We start from the raw sequence: 11,645 nt of genomic DNA, 5'->3' as shown, positions 1-11,645 counted from the left end.
TTATAACCCTCACAAAGTAGAATTCTCTTTCTGTGTTGCGAAGAAAAGGCGCTGAACACCTTTTGCAGAGAACACCTTTCTGCGTAGGCGCCCTTCGGCCGCACTTATGGATTATAACCATCACAAAGTAGAATTCTCTTTCTGTGTTGCGAAGAAAAGGCACTGAAACCCCTTTAATAATTGTTGTAGTTGTTGTTTCCCAAAAAAAAAAAAAATACATCGTTACACTCACCTCAATGATCTCTATCGATCCCCATATGAATTTTTTTAATTTGAGAATTGTACGTATTCTGCATTTATGCCGGAGAATTCTACTACCTGAGGGTTATAATCCCTAAGTGCGGCCGAAGGCCGCCTACGCAGAAAGGAATTCTACGCAAAAATACATTTGTTAAAAAGAAATTTTTTTTTATAAAAACTTGTTTTTTCTATTTTAAATTAACTTTTTTATTCTTTATTCAAAATTGCCCGATATCTAATTTGGCATAATTTCTTTTATTAAATAATCCCACGTTTTCTGTTAGTTGGGTCATATTCCCTTTTTCAAACGGTTCCCTAGGGGACTGCGGAAGGAGCACAAGGGGGGAATACGCCTTTTTAGAAAGCGGGGACTGTCCCCTTTCTAGTGGGGAGGGTTTGGGGGTCTCCGCCAGCTCCTCCCTCCGCCCCCACCCTAAAAACGATGTGAGCGCTACTAAAGATTTCCCCCTTACTTCTTTTGTGGAAACAAAAAAAAAGGGGTACTGTTTGCGTATTTGTACAACGATTTTGGGGTTCTGCGCCAAAACGCGTAATTCGAATCAAAAAACTTTGCACACTTGTTGACAACAGATCATGCTTTATTCCAAAATAAAATTTACTATATCTGTGCACCAAGTTACTAATAATGTTGGTTGGATATATGGTATTTTTTTGCATATTCCGAGGTGTCGAGGGGAGACGAGTTACTTTTCATAAAGCTGCGTACATCCTCTTTCGTTTAAGGGGGGTTTGGGGGCCACACCCTCTCCCTTGCGGCGCCACCATAAAATCGTTGTACAATTAAGCAAACATTCCCGAAAAATTTTGTTTAAATCCGTATAAATTACTCTATAGAGCTCACAATTTTTTTTTTGTGAAATTTACGTATACTGCACTTGTTGCAAAAATTTGGTTTCGGTACTTGAGCTAACTTTTCCTGGACCGGATTATAGATTCCAACACATATGTTACAATTGACGAGGCATCGACCGTACAATTCCCGACATCGACAACCATTTCGGCATTACTGTTCTTCCATAAAACTTGTATTTCTCTTTTCTTTCTTCCTAGCAATGCGCAAACACCAACAGGGGAATTTTCATAAACCTGAATTGGTAAAATTTGTATTCCCTTCCATTTGAAAACGCTTCGTATTAACATGCACACAAAAACCAACCTAACTTCGGCATACAATACATATTTTTAAATACTATTTTCCACGTTATACTAACATTTTATGAAATTAGCTTGGCACTTTTTATACACGTGCTGAATGTACTTCGTAAAAACCAAGCGAAAGGCTCCATCTTGCCGAATTCTGACTCATTTGCAGTCGAAGGGTTCGTTTAATATGCAGAAAGTAGGGTTGGTAATACTTCAAAACTGAACGAACGAATCGCTATTTATTCTTAGCATTCTATTACAATCTTAGTATTGATATCAAAAAAATTATAGAAAACCGTAGTAGAAAGCGTACAAATTTCTTAACAACTGCGTACTGCCTTACTGGCCGTCTCCACAGGATAAAATTTATTGCTGCCCAGCTGTCATTTTGGTCGCTAGATAAAAGTTATATCAGTTGCAATATTTGTGTTTGTTTAATATATCTTGATAAAAGCATTTGTAAGATAGCTTTGAAAATGTATTTTTGCCGGATTTAATCGCTTAAAAAATTTAGAAAATATGCTTTTTTACATCCAAGTACATAATTACAAATATTTGAACAGGAAACACCTCAATTTTTGCTTTTATATTAAAATAATAATGATGTTGCAGACACGAAGTTTTCGTGCAAATGAAAATGTAGCTGTCAAACTACCAAATTGCCGGCAATAGATGGCAAGATATAAGCTCTGATATATATTGCTCTTGAAGAGCAATGAGCGATCTCCATTGGCTATTTATATTCTAGCATATGTATCAAGATATAAACTTTATCCTGTGGAGACGGGCAGTTAAGGAAATTTTACTCAAGAAAATTTCTTAGCCATTTCTTGTACGTCATTTTATATGGAGTTTTTGCTTTTCTTGAGAGCTGCATACAGGCCTTAAGAATGAAACATAACTAGCCATATAACTTAAATAGTAAGCAGTTTTATACAATTATTTACCAAGGTGCGTTCATGAAAGAAGGCGGATAAACTGATAAATTTAAGCAATATCCCATTATCACTTTAAATGAAGACCCCTTTAGATTAAGTAAACTGAGGTTAAATTGATCAGCTGGCTGACATTTTATTGGCTGATCTTAGTTTAAACCAAGCAGATCGGGCGTTTAAGAATAGTTTAAACCACGGCCGCGCACTGAAAAACCGGCCCTCAGAGGCCAACCTAACCACGGAACTCCACAGGCAACCAACTGTCATTTTGACAGCAAGTTGTAAGCAATGGGCACGTTCAGAAGGCGCAACACCTCAGTAGCTGTTGCGATTGCACCTTCTGAACGCGTTGTTTTGTACTTCTGATCAACTGAACAGTTGCGTGTTAGATGATCGTAATTTTTTTCTGATCATTTGAGACAAAATGTTGTGTGTTGTTGAATTTGACAGCTAACGTATCAAGCCGTTCAGAAGACGCATTACGATCACTGATTTTTTTTAGTAACGGTTGAAGCTACCTAATATGATTTTACAAAATTCACGTTAATAAATGCATTAAATGGAAATATATTGTTATCTAGATGTTCACCATAGTTTACCTTAACTGAATTTGTAACAAAAAATCCCGAAACTTATTGATTTAACTAAATATTAATGCGAGAACAATAGGAGCGTTCCTTATCTCCCAGAAATAGTCAGAAAAAGTCCGAAGTAGTCAGATTTAGTCCAAAAAGCGTTCCTTAACTCGGAAAGGACAGCAAAAATGAGAGAGCAACACTCAGTGAGAGTGATTCTCATCAGTCCGAAGTGGTCGGATTTAGTCAGAAGATTTTTTTCTGGCAAAATCCTGAAAAGTGTCAAACTCAAATGAATTTAAATTAACGGAAATTAAAGAATATGCAAAAAGTGAGAATAATCTAAAAAGTAAAAAAAGTGATTTGAAATTGGAAGGAGGCAAAAAATAATTGATATAGTAAGTGTTTATTGTGCTTATGCTTGTGTGAATGTGTTTTGTACCTACATTTCCATTCTTATTTGACGTTAGCTTTGTTGTTGCCATTTTTTGGACTAAAAGTTTGGTTCTTTGCGTTCCTTTACCTCTCCTGTTATTCTCTTTTAGTGAGCGCATTTTGACACTTTTCAGATTTTAGTCCAAAAAGATAAGGAATGAATCTAATGTACGAAAACCCGGCGTCGCATTTATTCTGCTAGTTGTAGCTAATAGGGCTATCGCACGTGGCGATTTTTCAAGCAACTTTTAGTACGAACGGCCTTTCAACTAATCGCTTTCAACAAAGTTGATCGCCAGCCAACTTTGAGCTCGTTCAACTTTTTTCCTTGCAACCCTGTGTTTGTTTACATTCTGTATACATGCTTTTTTTCTTTTTTACTTTTTTTCTTTTATTTTATCTTTCAGCTTCGCTAAAAGCACTTCTACCAACGCTTGGCTTACCAAACTTACGCCAATTGATATAATTTTGCAATTTAAATTCATTTGCTATAATGTAAATAACACTTCGTGTTGAATCGAAAATCGCCTCGTCTGAATAGGTATGGCAACTTTTTCACTTTCAACTTCTCATTCAACTTCGCACTCAATTTTTGTTGCCTGTCAAATCGCCTCGTGCGAATGTCCTATAACAGGTCTATTCTGCGCTGGTAATAAAAAGTTTGTAACCGGTTAATAAAGTTCCTGTCAATTTTTAAACCCTTTTCGCATTCTGTGTATTCTTGTAACCGGTAAATTTTGTTACCATCTCATAAGCTGACAACAAAGTATTGCCCCGTGAAATATGCAATGCCAGAATTTGCACAATTCTTCATAGCTGAATTGCTGAATATTTTAATTGCATTACCAACGTTCCTAGAATCGCGGTGACAAGAACTGGTAACATTTTTCGGTAATAAAATTTTCCGGTTACAAAATCTTCGGTAACGTGCAGAATAGACCTGTAAGAGTAATAAAAACATGGATGTGCTTGGTGTTGCCAATATATCAGCCTTATGCCGCGTTTTTGCTGCATTTAAAATTCAACATTTAGAACTTTCGGACATATTTTTTCGAAAAGCTTTCATGTCATCGCATTTAGCAAATGCACATTTAAGCGAGTGCGAAATCGTATGCTTTTAACAAACAGCCGTGTTCCAATCGCTTATTTAGATCCGTATCTATCACGATCAGTTCTCACAGTGAAACTAATGTGCAAAAAAACCTACTGAAAAGGGTGTCAATTAGAATTTTGTTACGCACGGGTCGTCGGAAGATGTGTCTTCCAGAACGAATGCCTCTCTTGACTGCCATCGCATCCTCATCATGCATGCCCAGAATCACACGCGTACGCTTGCATTTAAGCACGAGCTAGCTCGCCGAACTATGGGGTGGTTCTTGTGATCCGTTACGCATGCCGTCCGCACCATACAAAAAAATCGTACCCGCCTCTCTCGCCGTCAGGAGATATGACGCTCCCGCCCCGTCCTTACCCCTCCCGCCCAAGTCTGACCGTTTCTGCACCTCCAAAGTGCTGCCGCTATGCCAGCGGTGTTATCTGGCTGACCTTCCTAAACCCACCCTGCCATGGTCGACTACGGCCAATTATCGTCGACCCCAATCCTCAATGAGCCCCCTTTACAACCCCTACCCCATTCCACCCTTCCGTGTCACGTCCGTCCCTCTCGCATCTGGAAACATCAATGGCACATTATGTTCACCTTTAACAATTCATGATTTATTCACACCTTTCAGAGCTAATAATTCACGTTGGTCTATCCATATCTCTGATGTCTCTTACAAACAGGTCTATTCTGCACGTTACCGAAGATTTTGTGACCGGAAAATTTTATTACCAAAAAATGTTACCAGTTCTTGTCACCGCGATTCTAGGAACGTTGGTAATGCAGTTAAAATATTCAGCAATTCAGCTATGAAAAATTGTGCAAATTCTGGCATTGCATATTTCACGGGGTAATACTTTGTTACCAGCTTATGAGATGGTAACAAAATTTACCGGTTACAAGAGTACACAGAATGCGAAAAGGGTTTAAAAATTGACAGACACTTTAATTACCGGTTACAAACTTTTTATTACCAGCGCAGAATAGACCTGAAACTAACAACTTACGAGTTACTTAAAACTACCCGGGCCTTTTACAATCTAAGGGCCGGTTACTCAATGTCTGGTTAACACTAATCTCCGGTGAAACATAGTTATCGACGTTATCGACTCCCTGTTGTATGCATGGAGTCGAAGACGTCGATAACGATGTTTAACCGCAGATTAGTGTTAACCGGACATTGAGTAACCGGCCTTTAGTATTGAACTCAGAGTCAGTTTTGCTGAGCCAGTTTAAACTTAAGGTGTCTTCATCAAAAGTGATAAATTCTTGATAAACGTAATAAATTGATAAATTTATCATTTTGATAAATGAACTGTCAAACTTTGTATGGAAATCTATTTAACCAAAGTTTATCACTTTATCAAACAACTTTGGTGGATAAATGTATAAATTTCAGCAAATTCAACCCTTAAGGGCCGTTTACATACGACTTTCCTCGCTTTGCTTGACAGTTCGAACTTTGGCAACAAAGCGTGAAGCGTATAAAGGTATGTTACAATAAACGCTTTGACAGCTTCTGCGTTCTCCTTTTCCTCCATATTTTATCCGTGGAAAATAGATAACAATGTAATAAGATGCATAAATAATAGCAATAATAGTTCGTATTTACCTTATTTTTGTCATTAAATGCAAATGCAAGCGCGCGAGAAAAGGTATATGTAGACAGCTGATTGCCAAAGCGCGCAAAAGTTGAGAGTTGCCCATGATTTTGCTTCGCTTTGCTTTCTTTGCCTTCTATTTGGCAAGGCTCAAATAAAATCATGTGTTGAGCATATCTGTCAAAGCGGAATTATGAAGCAAAGCGAAGCAAAAGTCGTATGTAAACGGCCGATTAAGATTGCCAGGTAGGCACTTTTGCTACGAACATATAAAAGGAAATGTACACAATGGCGCATATTCATAGTCATATTTAGTACTCAACTAAGTCGAAACTATTCTAAGTCACAACTAAAGCTATTCATAGTCGCCTTAGTTTCGTCTTTTCTGGCTAAGTTCCAACTTAAAATTTAGTTTCGTCTGCAGCTGCAACTAAGTCGTAACTAGGAAGAAGTATTTTATCAAATTAAGGGAAAACAGACAAAATATGTAAAAATTAAGTTGGTAGAGGGTGATTTTGATAATAATGAATAAACTCCAATTAAAATTTACAAAGATCGATCATTTTAATCGGAAGATGAAATTAACAGCCTTAGGGCCGGTTGTTCAATGTCTGATTAGCACAAATCGGAGGCATAAGCTCCGGTTAAGCACAACTACTGCTTTATCGATCACATTTTACATGCATGATGTCGAAATCGTCGATAGTGTAGTGGTAGTGATAACCAGACATTGAACAACCGGCCCTTATTATGTATGTCGAACGATAGGCCGCACGAACGATTCGTCTGTAGGCGATATCGTCACGGATTGCCATTTTGTAACTCTGTCGTTCGTCTTCGTCTTGTTCTTACGTCGATTACGTTGCAATCGTCTCGGTTACGTTGTATGATGTTGCCGGATGAAATTTTGATGTACTTCCAAAGAGTTTTTCTTAGATTTCTAATATTTTCAGCTTATTTCAATGCTTTTTATTTTAAATGGGCAACATCTGAATTGTTTACATTTTGGTTTTGCTTAAAAGTGTTTTGGTTGTGTTGCGGAGAGAAATATAAGGGAAATTAATTTTTAAAAATGTATGCTGCTATAGCGCTAATGGACGCCGAGGAATCCGAAGAAAGGGAAAGGCGGATACAGAGGAGGAGATTGCGAGACCACACCAATGTAATGGAACTACCTGAGACTGAGTAAGTTCAAGATTAGCAAATAATTTTTGTATGCTACAATGTATTCGTTTCTAGATTTGTTGCAAATTTCCGAATCAATAAAGAAATATTCCAATACATATTAAGGGCCGGTTACTCAATGTCTGGTTAACACTTATCTCCGGTCAAACATAGTTATCGACGTTACCGACTCCCTGTTATATGCATGGAGTCGAAGACGTCGATAACGATGTTTAACCGCAGATTAGTGTTAACCAGACATTGAGTAACCGGCCCTTAATGAATTAAAAGAGCACATGGCTCCATCACATAGAAGCACCCACCTATCGCACCAGCTAAAACTCGCGACTTTTTTAAGATTTCTTGCCACCGGCAGTTACCAAAAATCTGTTGGTAACGAAAATATTTCGTCGATGGGGCAGTCAACTGCAGCCAACGTGATCAGGAATTCCTAAATATTTTTTAGGACCATTTTTGCCAGAAATGGGTGAATTTTAGGAGAAACATCGATGAGGAAAATGCAGTTAAAGAATATTTCTTTGAGAAATACGGAATACCTGGGGTTATTGGTTGTGTTGATGGAACAAACGTTCGTATTAAGTCGCCAGGAAGTGACAACCACCATTTATACCTCAACCGCAAGGGTTTTTACAGTCAGGGCCGGTTGCTCAAAGCCTGATTAACACTAATCATCGGTTAATATCGTTATCGACGCGTCGATAACGATATTAACCGATGATTAGTGTTAATCAGGCTTTGAGCAACCGGCCCTTAGGGCCGGTTTCTCCATCTCTGGTTAACACTAACTCCCCGGTTAAACATTCTTATCGACGTTAAGGCGGATACAGAGGAGGAGATTGCGAGACCACACCAATGTAATGGAACTACCTGAGACTGAGTAAGTTCAAGATTAGCAAATAATTTTTGTATGCTACAATGTATTCGTTTCTAGATTTGTTGCAAATTTCCGAATCAATAAAGAAATATTCCAATACATATTAAGGGCCGGTTACTCAATGTCTGGTTAACACTTATCTCCGGTCAAACATAGTTATCGACGTTACCGACTCCCTGTTATATGCATGGAGTCGAAGACGTCGATAACGATGTTTAACCGCAGATTAGTGTTAACCAGACATTGAGTAACCGGCCTTTAATGTAATGGCGGTAGGTTAATGATTTACTATCTTTACAAGTATACATATACACAAACTGAGTTTCCTTACAGATATGCGATCACAACATGGTAATCACATTTGTTGACGCTAGGCATCCAGGGGCGAATCATGATTCATTTGTTTTGAATGTGAGTCACGCAGAACAGGAGCTAAAATCTGGGGCGGTATTGTCACTTGCGAAGCGAATGAATTTGGCGAAGCGAACGGTTTGGAGAAGCGAATTAAAAAGAGAGAGAGAACGAACTTGCACAAGCTGGTAAAAGAGAACACTCTTAAGGCTCTGTTATGCATACTTGGCATTGCATGCACTGCTATACCATTTTTACGTAGAAATCAAAAACCAACAGACTTTTACGTATGTAATGCTGTGCGTTGGGTAACCGCTTACACGCGAAGCTCATTTAACAGATTCCTTATGTGACAACTCTCAAGCAATGCCAAGTATGCATAACAGAGCCTTAAGAGTGTTCTCTTTTACCAGCTTGTGCAAGTTCGTTCTCTCTCTCTTTTTAATTCGCTTCTCCAAACCGTTCGCTTCGCCAAAATCATTCGCTTCGCAAGTGATAATACCACCCCTGATTATAACAATGGAAAAACCAACACATGGCTACTCGGTAAGTTTTAAAACTTAAAAAGGCTATAAAACTATTACTGACAATGAAAATTTTTGTAGGTGATTCTGGTTACCCCTTGCAGCCATACTTGATGACGCCATTCAGAAGCGCAGCCGATGAAATTCAACGAATTTACAACACAAAGCACTCGAAAGCTCGTAATGTAATTGAGAGATGTTTCGGTGTTTTGAAAAACCGATTTCGTAGCTCGAGAGGGCTACACTATTCACCAGAAAAAGTTACACAAATTGTAAATGTGTGCTGTGCTTATTTGTATATTCTACAAACATCAAATTCCATTGGAGAGCCCAGATATGGAGAACCTTGTTAGCTACGAAGAAGAACTTGAAAACAGTAACATTTCGAACACAGCTGCCCTTATTAGAATGAGAATAGCAGAGAGTTTGTTATAAACGCAGTTTTATTATAAAATATGTGTGTCTAGATTTCAGGTACACCAGCAAAATTCACTTGTCTTAAAATTAATAAAATATTTACATAAAAATTCAACAAAATATCTTTTCAGTCTTAAATCCTAAATCTACATATAAACTAAGTAAATGCAACAAAATATCAATTCACACTTAAATCTAAAAAATATTTACACAAAGAAAAAAACAAAATATCACTTCAATACTCTCACAATAGTGGTATGAAAATTAATTCCGGAAGTACTCCAAAAATTTTTCAAAAATTGCAGATTGGCGTTCCACTGCAGCAGTTAATTTGTTTGTGGCATCCACCTGCAGCATTGATGCCTCTGCCATTATTTTCGCAGCCTCAGCCAGCACTTTAGCGGCTTCTGCATGGACTTTGGGGCAGATTCAGCCACTGTCTCTTGGAAGGTGCGCTTCCTATTTGTGGAACGTAACGTGTGCGTTGGTGTAGGACGGGTTGTCTGTGTAGTGGGAGTCACTACCCCACTGGTGGATGTTGGTTGTGCCTTATAGGAGATTGAAGGGTGGTTGTTTGTTGCCTTCGTTGGTCAAGTGTTGGCGATTCAGTCACAAGTAAAGGAGGCATTTCCTCCAACGACGAATGTCTTGAGGCCGCCGTCGAAGGAATGCCGAAAACTCTGCCGCTCGGGGCTGCTGACCTTGAAATAAAAACCAGGCTGTCTATGGCCTGCTCCATTTCGGAAAGCGGAGAGAGCCGGAATGGGCCACCACCGGTAGCAGTAAGGCTTCGTGTGTTTTCAGCAATCTTCTTTTTTGTCCGGCTTTTCAAGTCAGCCCATATCTTGAAAAATAAAATTCAATGTCAGTAAAATGGAAATAGTGCGCAAGCATTTATCTACCACATACAATTTATGCACTTATGCTTACTTTCTTCCATTCGACGGCCGTTCTTGTAGGTGGACCATGAGAATTAATTTTCCTCATAATTTCCTCCCACCGCTCCTCTACCCTTCCTCGATCAGATCCAAACACTGCAACACCTCTGGCCAGGTCAGGATTTCTCTCCATTTCTTTTACCGGTACTTCAAATTGAGTGGTTGTAGTTTTTTTCACCGCTATAAGCATAAATATTAATATATTCCTTAAACCAAGTTATATTTTTTTATTTTCTTACTTTTTCTGGCAGAACCTTTCATCTTAACGATCACTAATAACCTTTCGCCTGTTTCCAACGATTGTCTCGTCTTCTATTCGCCTTAAAAAATTCCAACCTAGACGAAAACTACGTAACGATCAGCTGTTTTCGTGCTGCCAGACGATTTCGCCTTACATACTACCAACACACGAACGAAACGTCTGGCAGACGAAACGAACGTTCGCTTCGAGATTCATGATTAGGCTTTAAATGCGTATTACAATTCGAATAAGCTACATCACAATTGTATAATTGGTATAATTTAGATAAATTTTCAAATAATACGTCAGTTTCACGCTAGTTCTTTTAAAGTAAATTTGTGCATAACATTTAGATATCTACTATTTGTATGTTTCACAGCATGCTTTCGATAAACATCGACTTCACATCACTGCGGTTGTTCTGGCTATTTCACACAATTAACAAGAAAATGATACCTTATTCTTTTACATAATCATGCAATGAAAATAAAAATTACATAAACGGATAATCAAACTTGATATTATTATTATAAAAAATGTAATTTTTCCAAAATATCGTAAAGAAAAATCGATACATTTTCACACTCGTTTTGCTATATCGTAAACTAAGTCGAAACTACTTAGTAGAAGTCTGAAATGCGACTATGAATAGAGGTAAATTTTAAGTTGGTACTTAAATTTAAGTTGCAACTTTATTAGTTTCGACTTAGTTGCTGGACTATGAATACGCGCCAATGTATGAGGTAACGCCCTGTATGCAGCACTCAAGAAAACGGTCAAGGAAAAATTGCCATTATTTCGCGTGTGTGTCCAAGGAATTTTGACATTTTTGATACCTAACAGCCTGTTGCCTCACTCTTTCCTCAAGAAATAATGCAACGGGCATATATTTCTGTTGCAAACCTGGGTTGCCTTGTGCTCTTTTTCACAAAAAACTTTAGAAAACCTTAGTAGAAAGCGTACTAAATTTCTTAAGAACGGCGTACTGCCTTAAGGAAATTTGACTGAAGAAAATTTCTTAGCCATTTCTTGTACGTCATTTTAAATGGAGTTTTTGCTTTTC

The 11,645-nt window shown here is 38.1% G+C and overlaps 2 long non-coding RNA genes across 2 annotated transcripts; one reads left to right on the top strand and one right to left on the bottom strand.

The window, feature by feature from the left end:
* Positions 1-534: 534 nt before the first annotated feature.
* Positions 535-1,718, bottom strand: LOC108363177 (uncharacterized). Its single transcript, XR_001847576.1, has 2 exons — positions 1,418-1,718; positions 535-1,347 (listed from the first exon to the last, which is right to left on the bottom strand). It is a non-coding gene; the product is annotated as an uncharacterized LOC108363177 (long non-coding RNA).
* A 7,094-nt stretch (positions 1,719-8,812) lies between these two features.
* Positions 8,813-9,123, top strand: LOC108363176 (uncharacterized). Its single transcript, XR_001847575.1, has 2 exons — positions 8,813-9,008; positions 9,068-9,123. It is a non-coding gene; the product is annotated as an uncharacterized LOC108363176 (long non-coding RNA).
* The last annotated feature ends 2,522 nt before the right edge of the window (positions 9,124-11,645 follow it).

This window comes from Rhagoletis zephyria, unplaced genomic scaffold (assembly GCF_001687245.7).
Source record: "Rhagoletis zephyria isolate East Lansing unplaced genomic scaffold, Rhagoletis_zephyria_1.1 Rzeph_scaffold_01207, whole genome shotgun sequence".
Classification (NCBI taxonomy): Eukaryota; Metazoa; Arthropoda; class Insecta; order Diptera; family Tephritidae; genus Rhagoletis; species Rhagoletis zephyria.
Note: the sequence above shows the minus strand (reverse complement) of the source record. Positions and strands in the feature narration are given on the sequence as shown.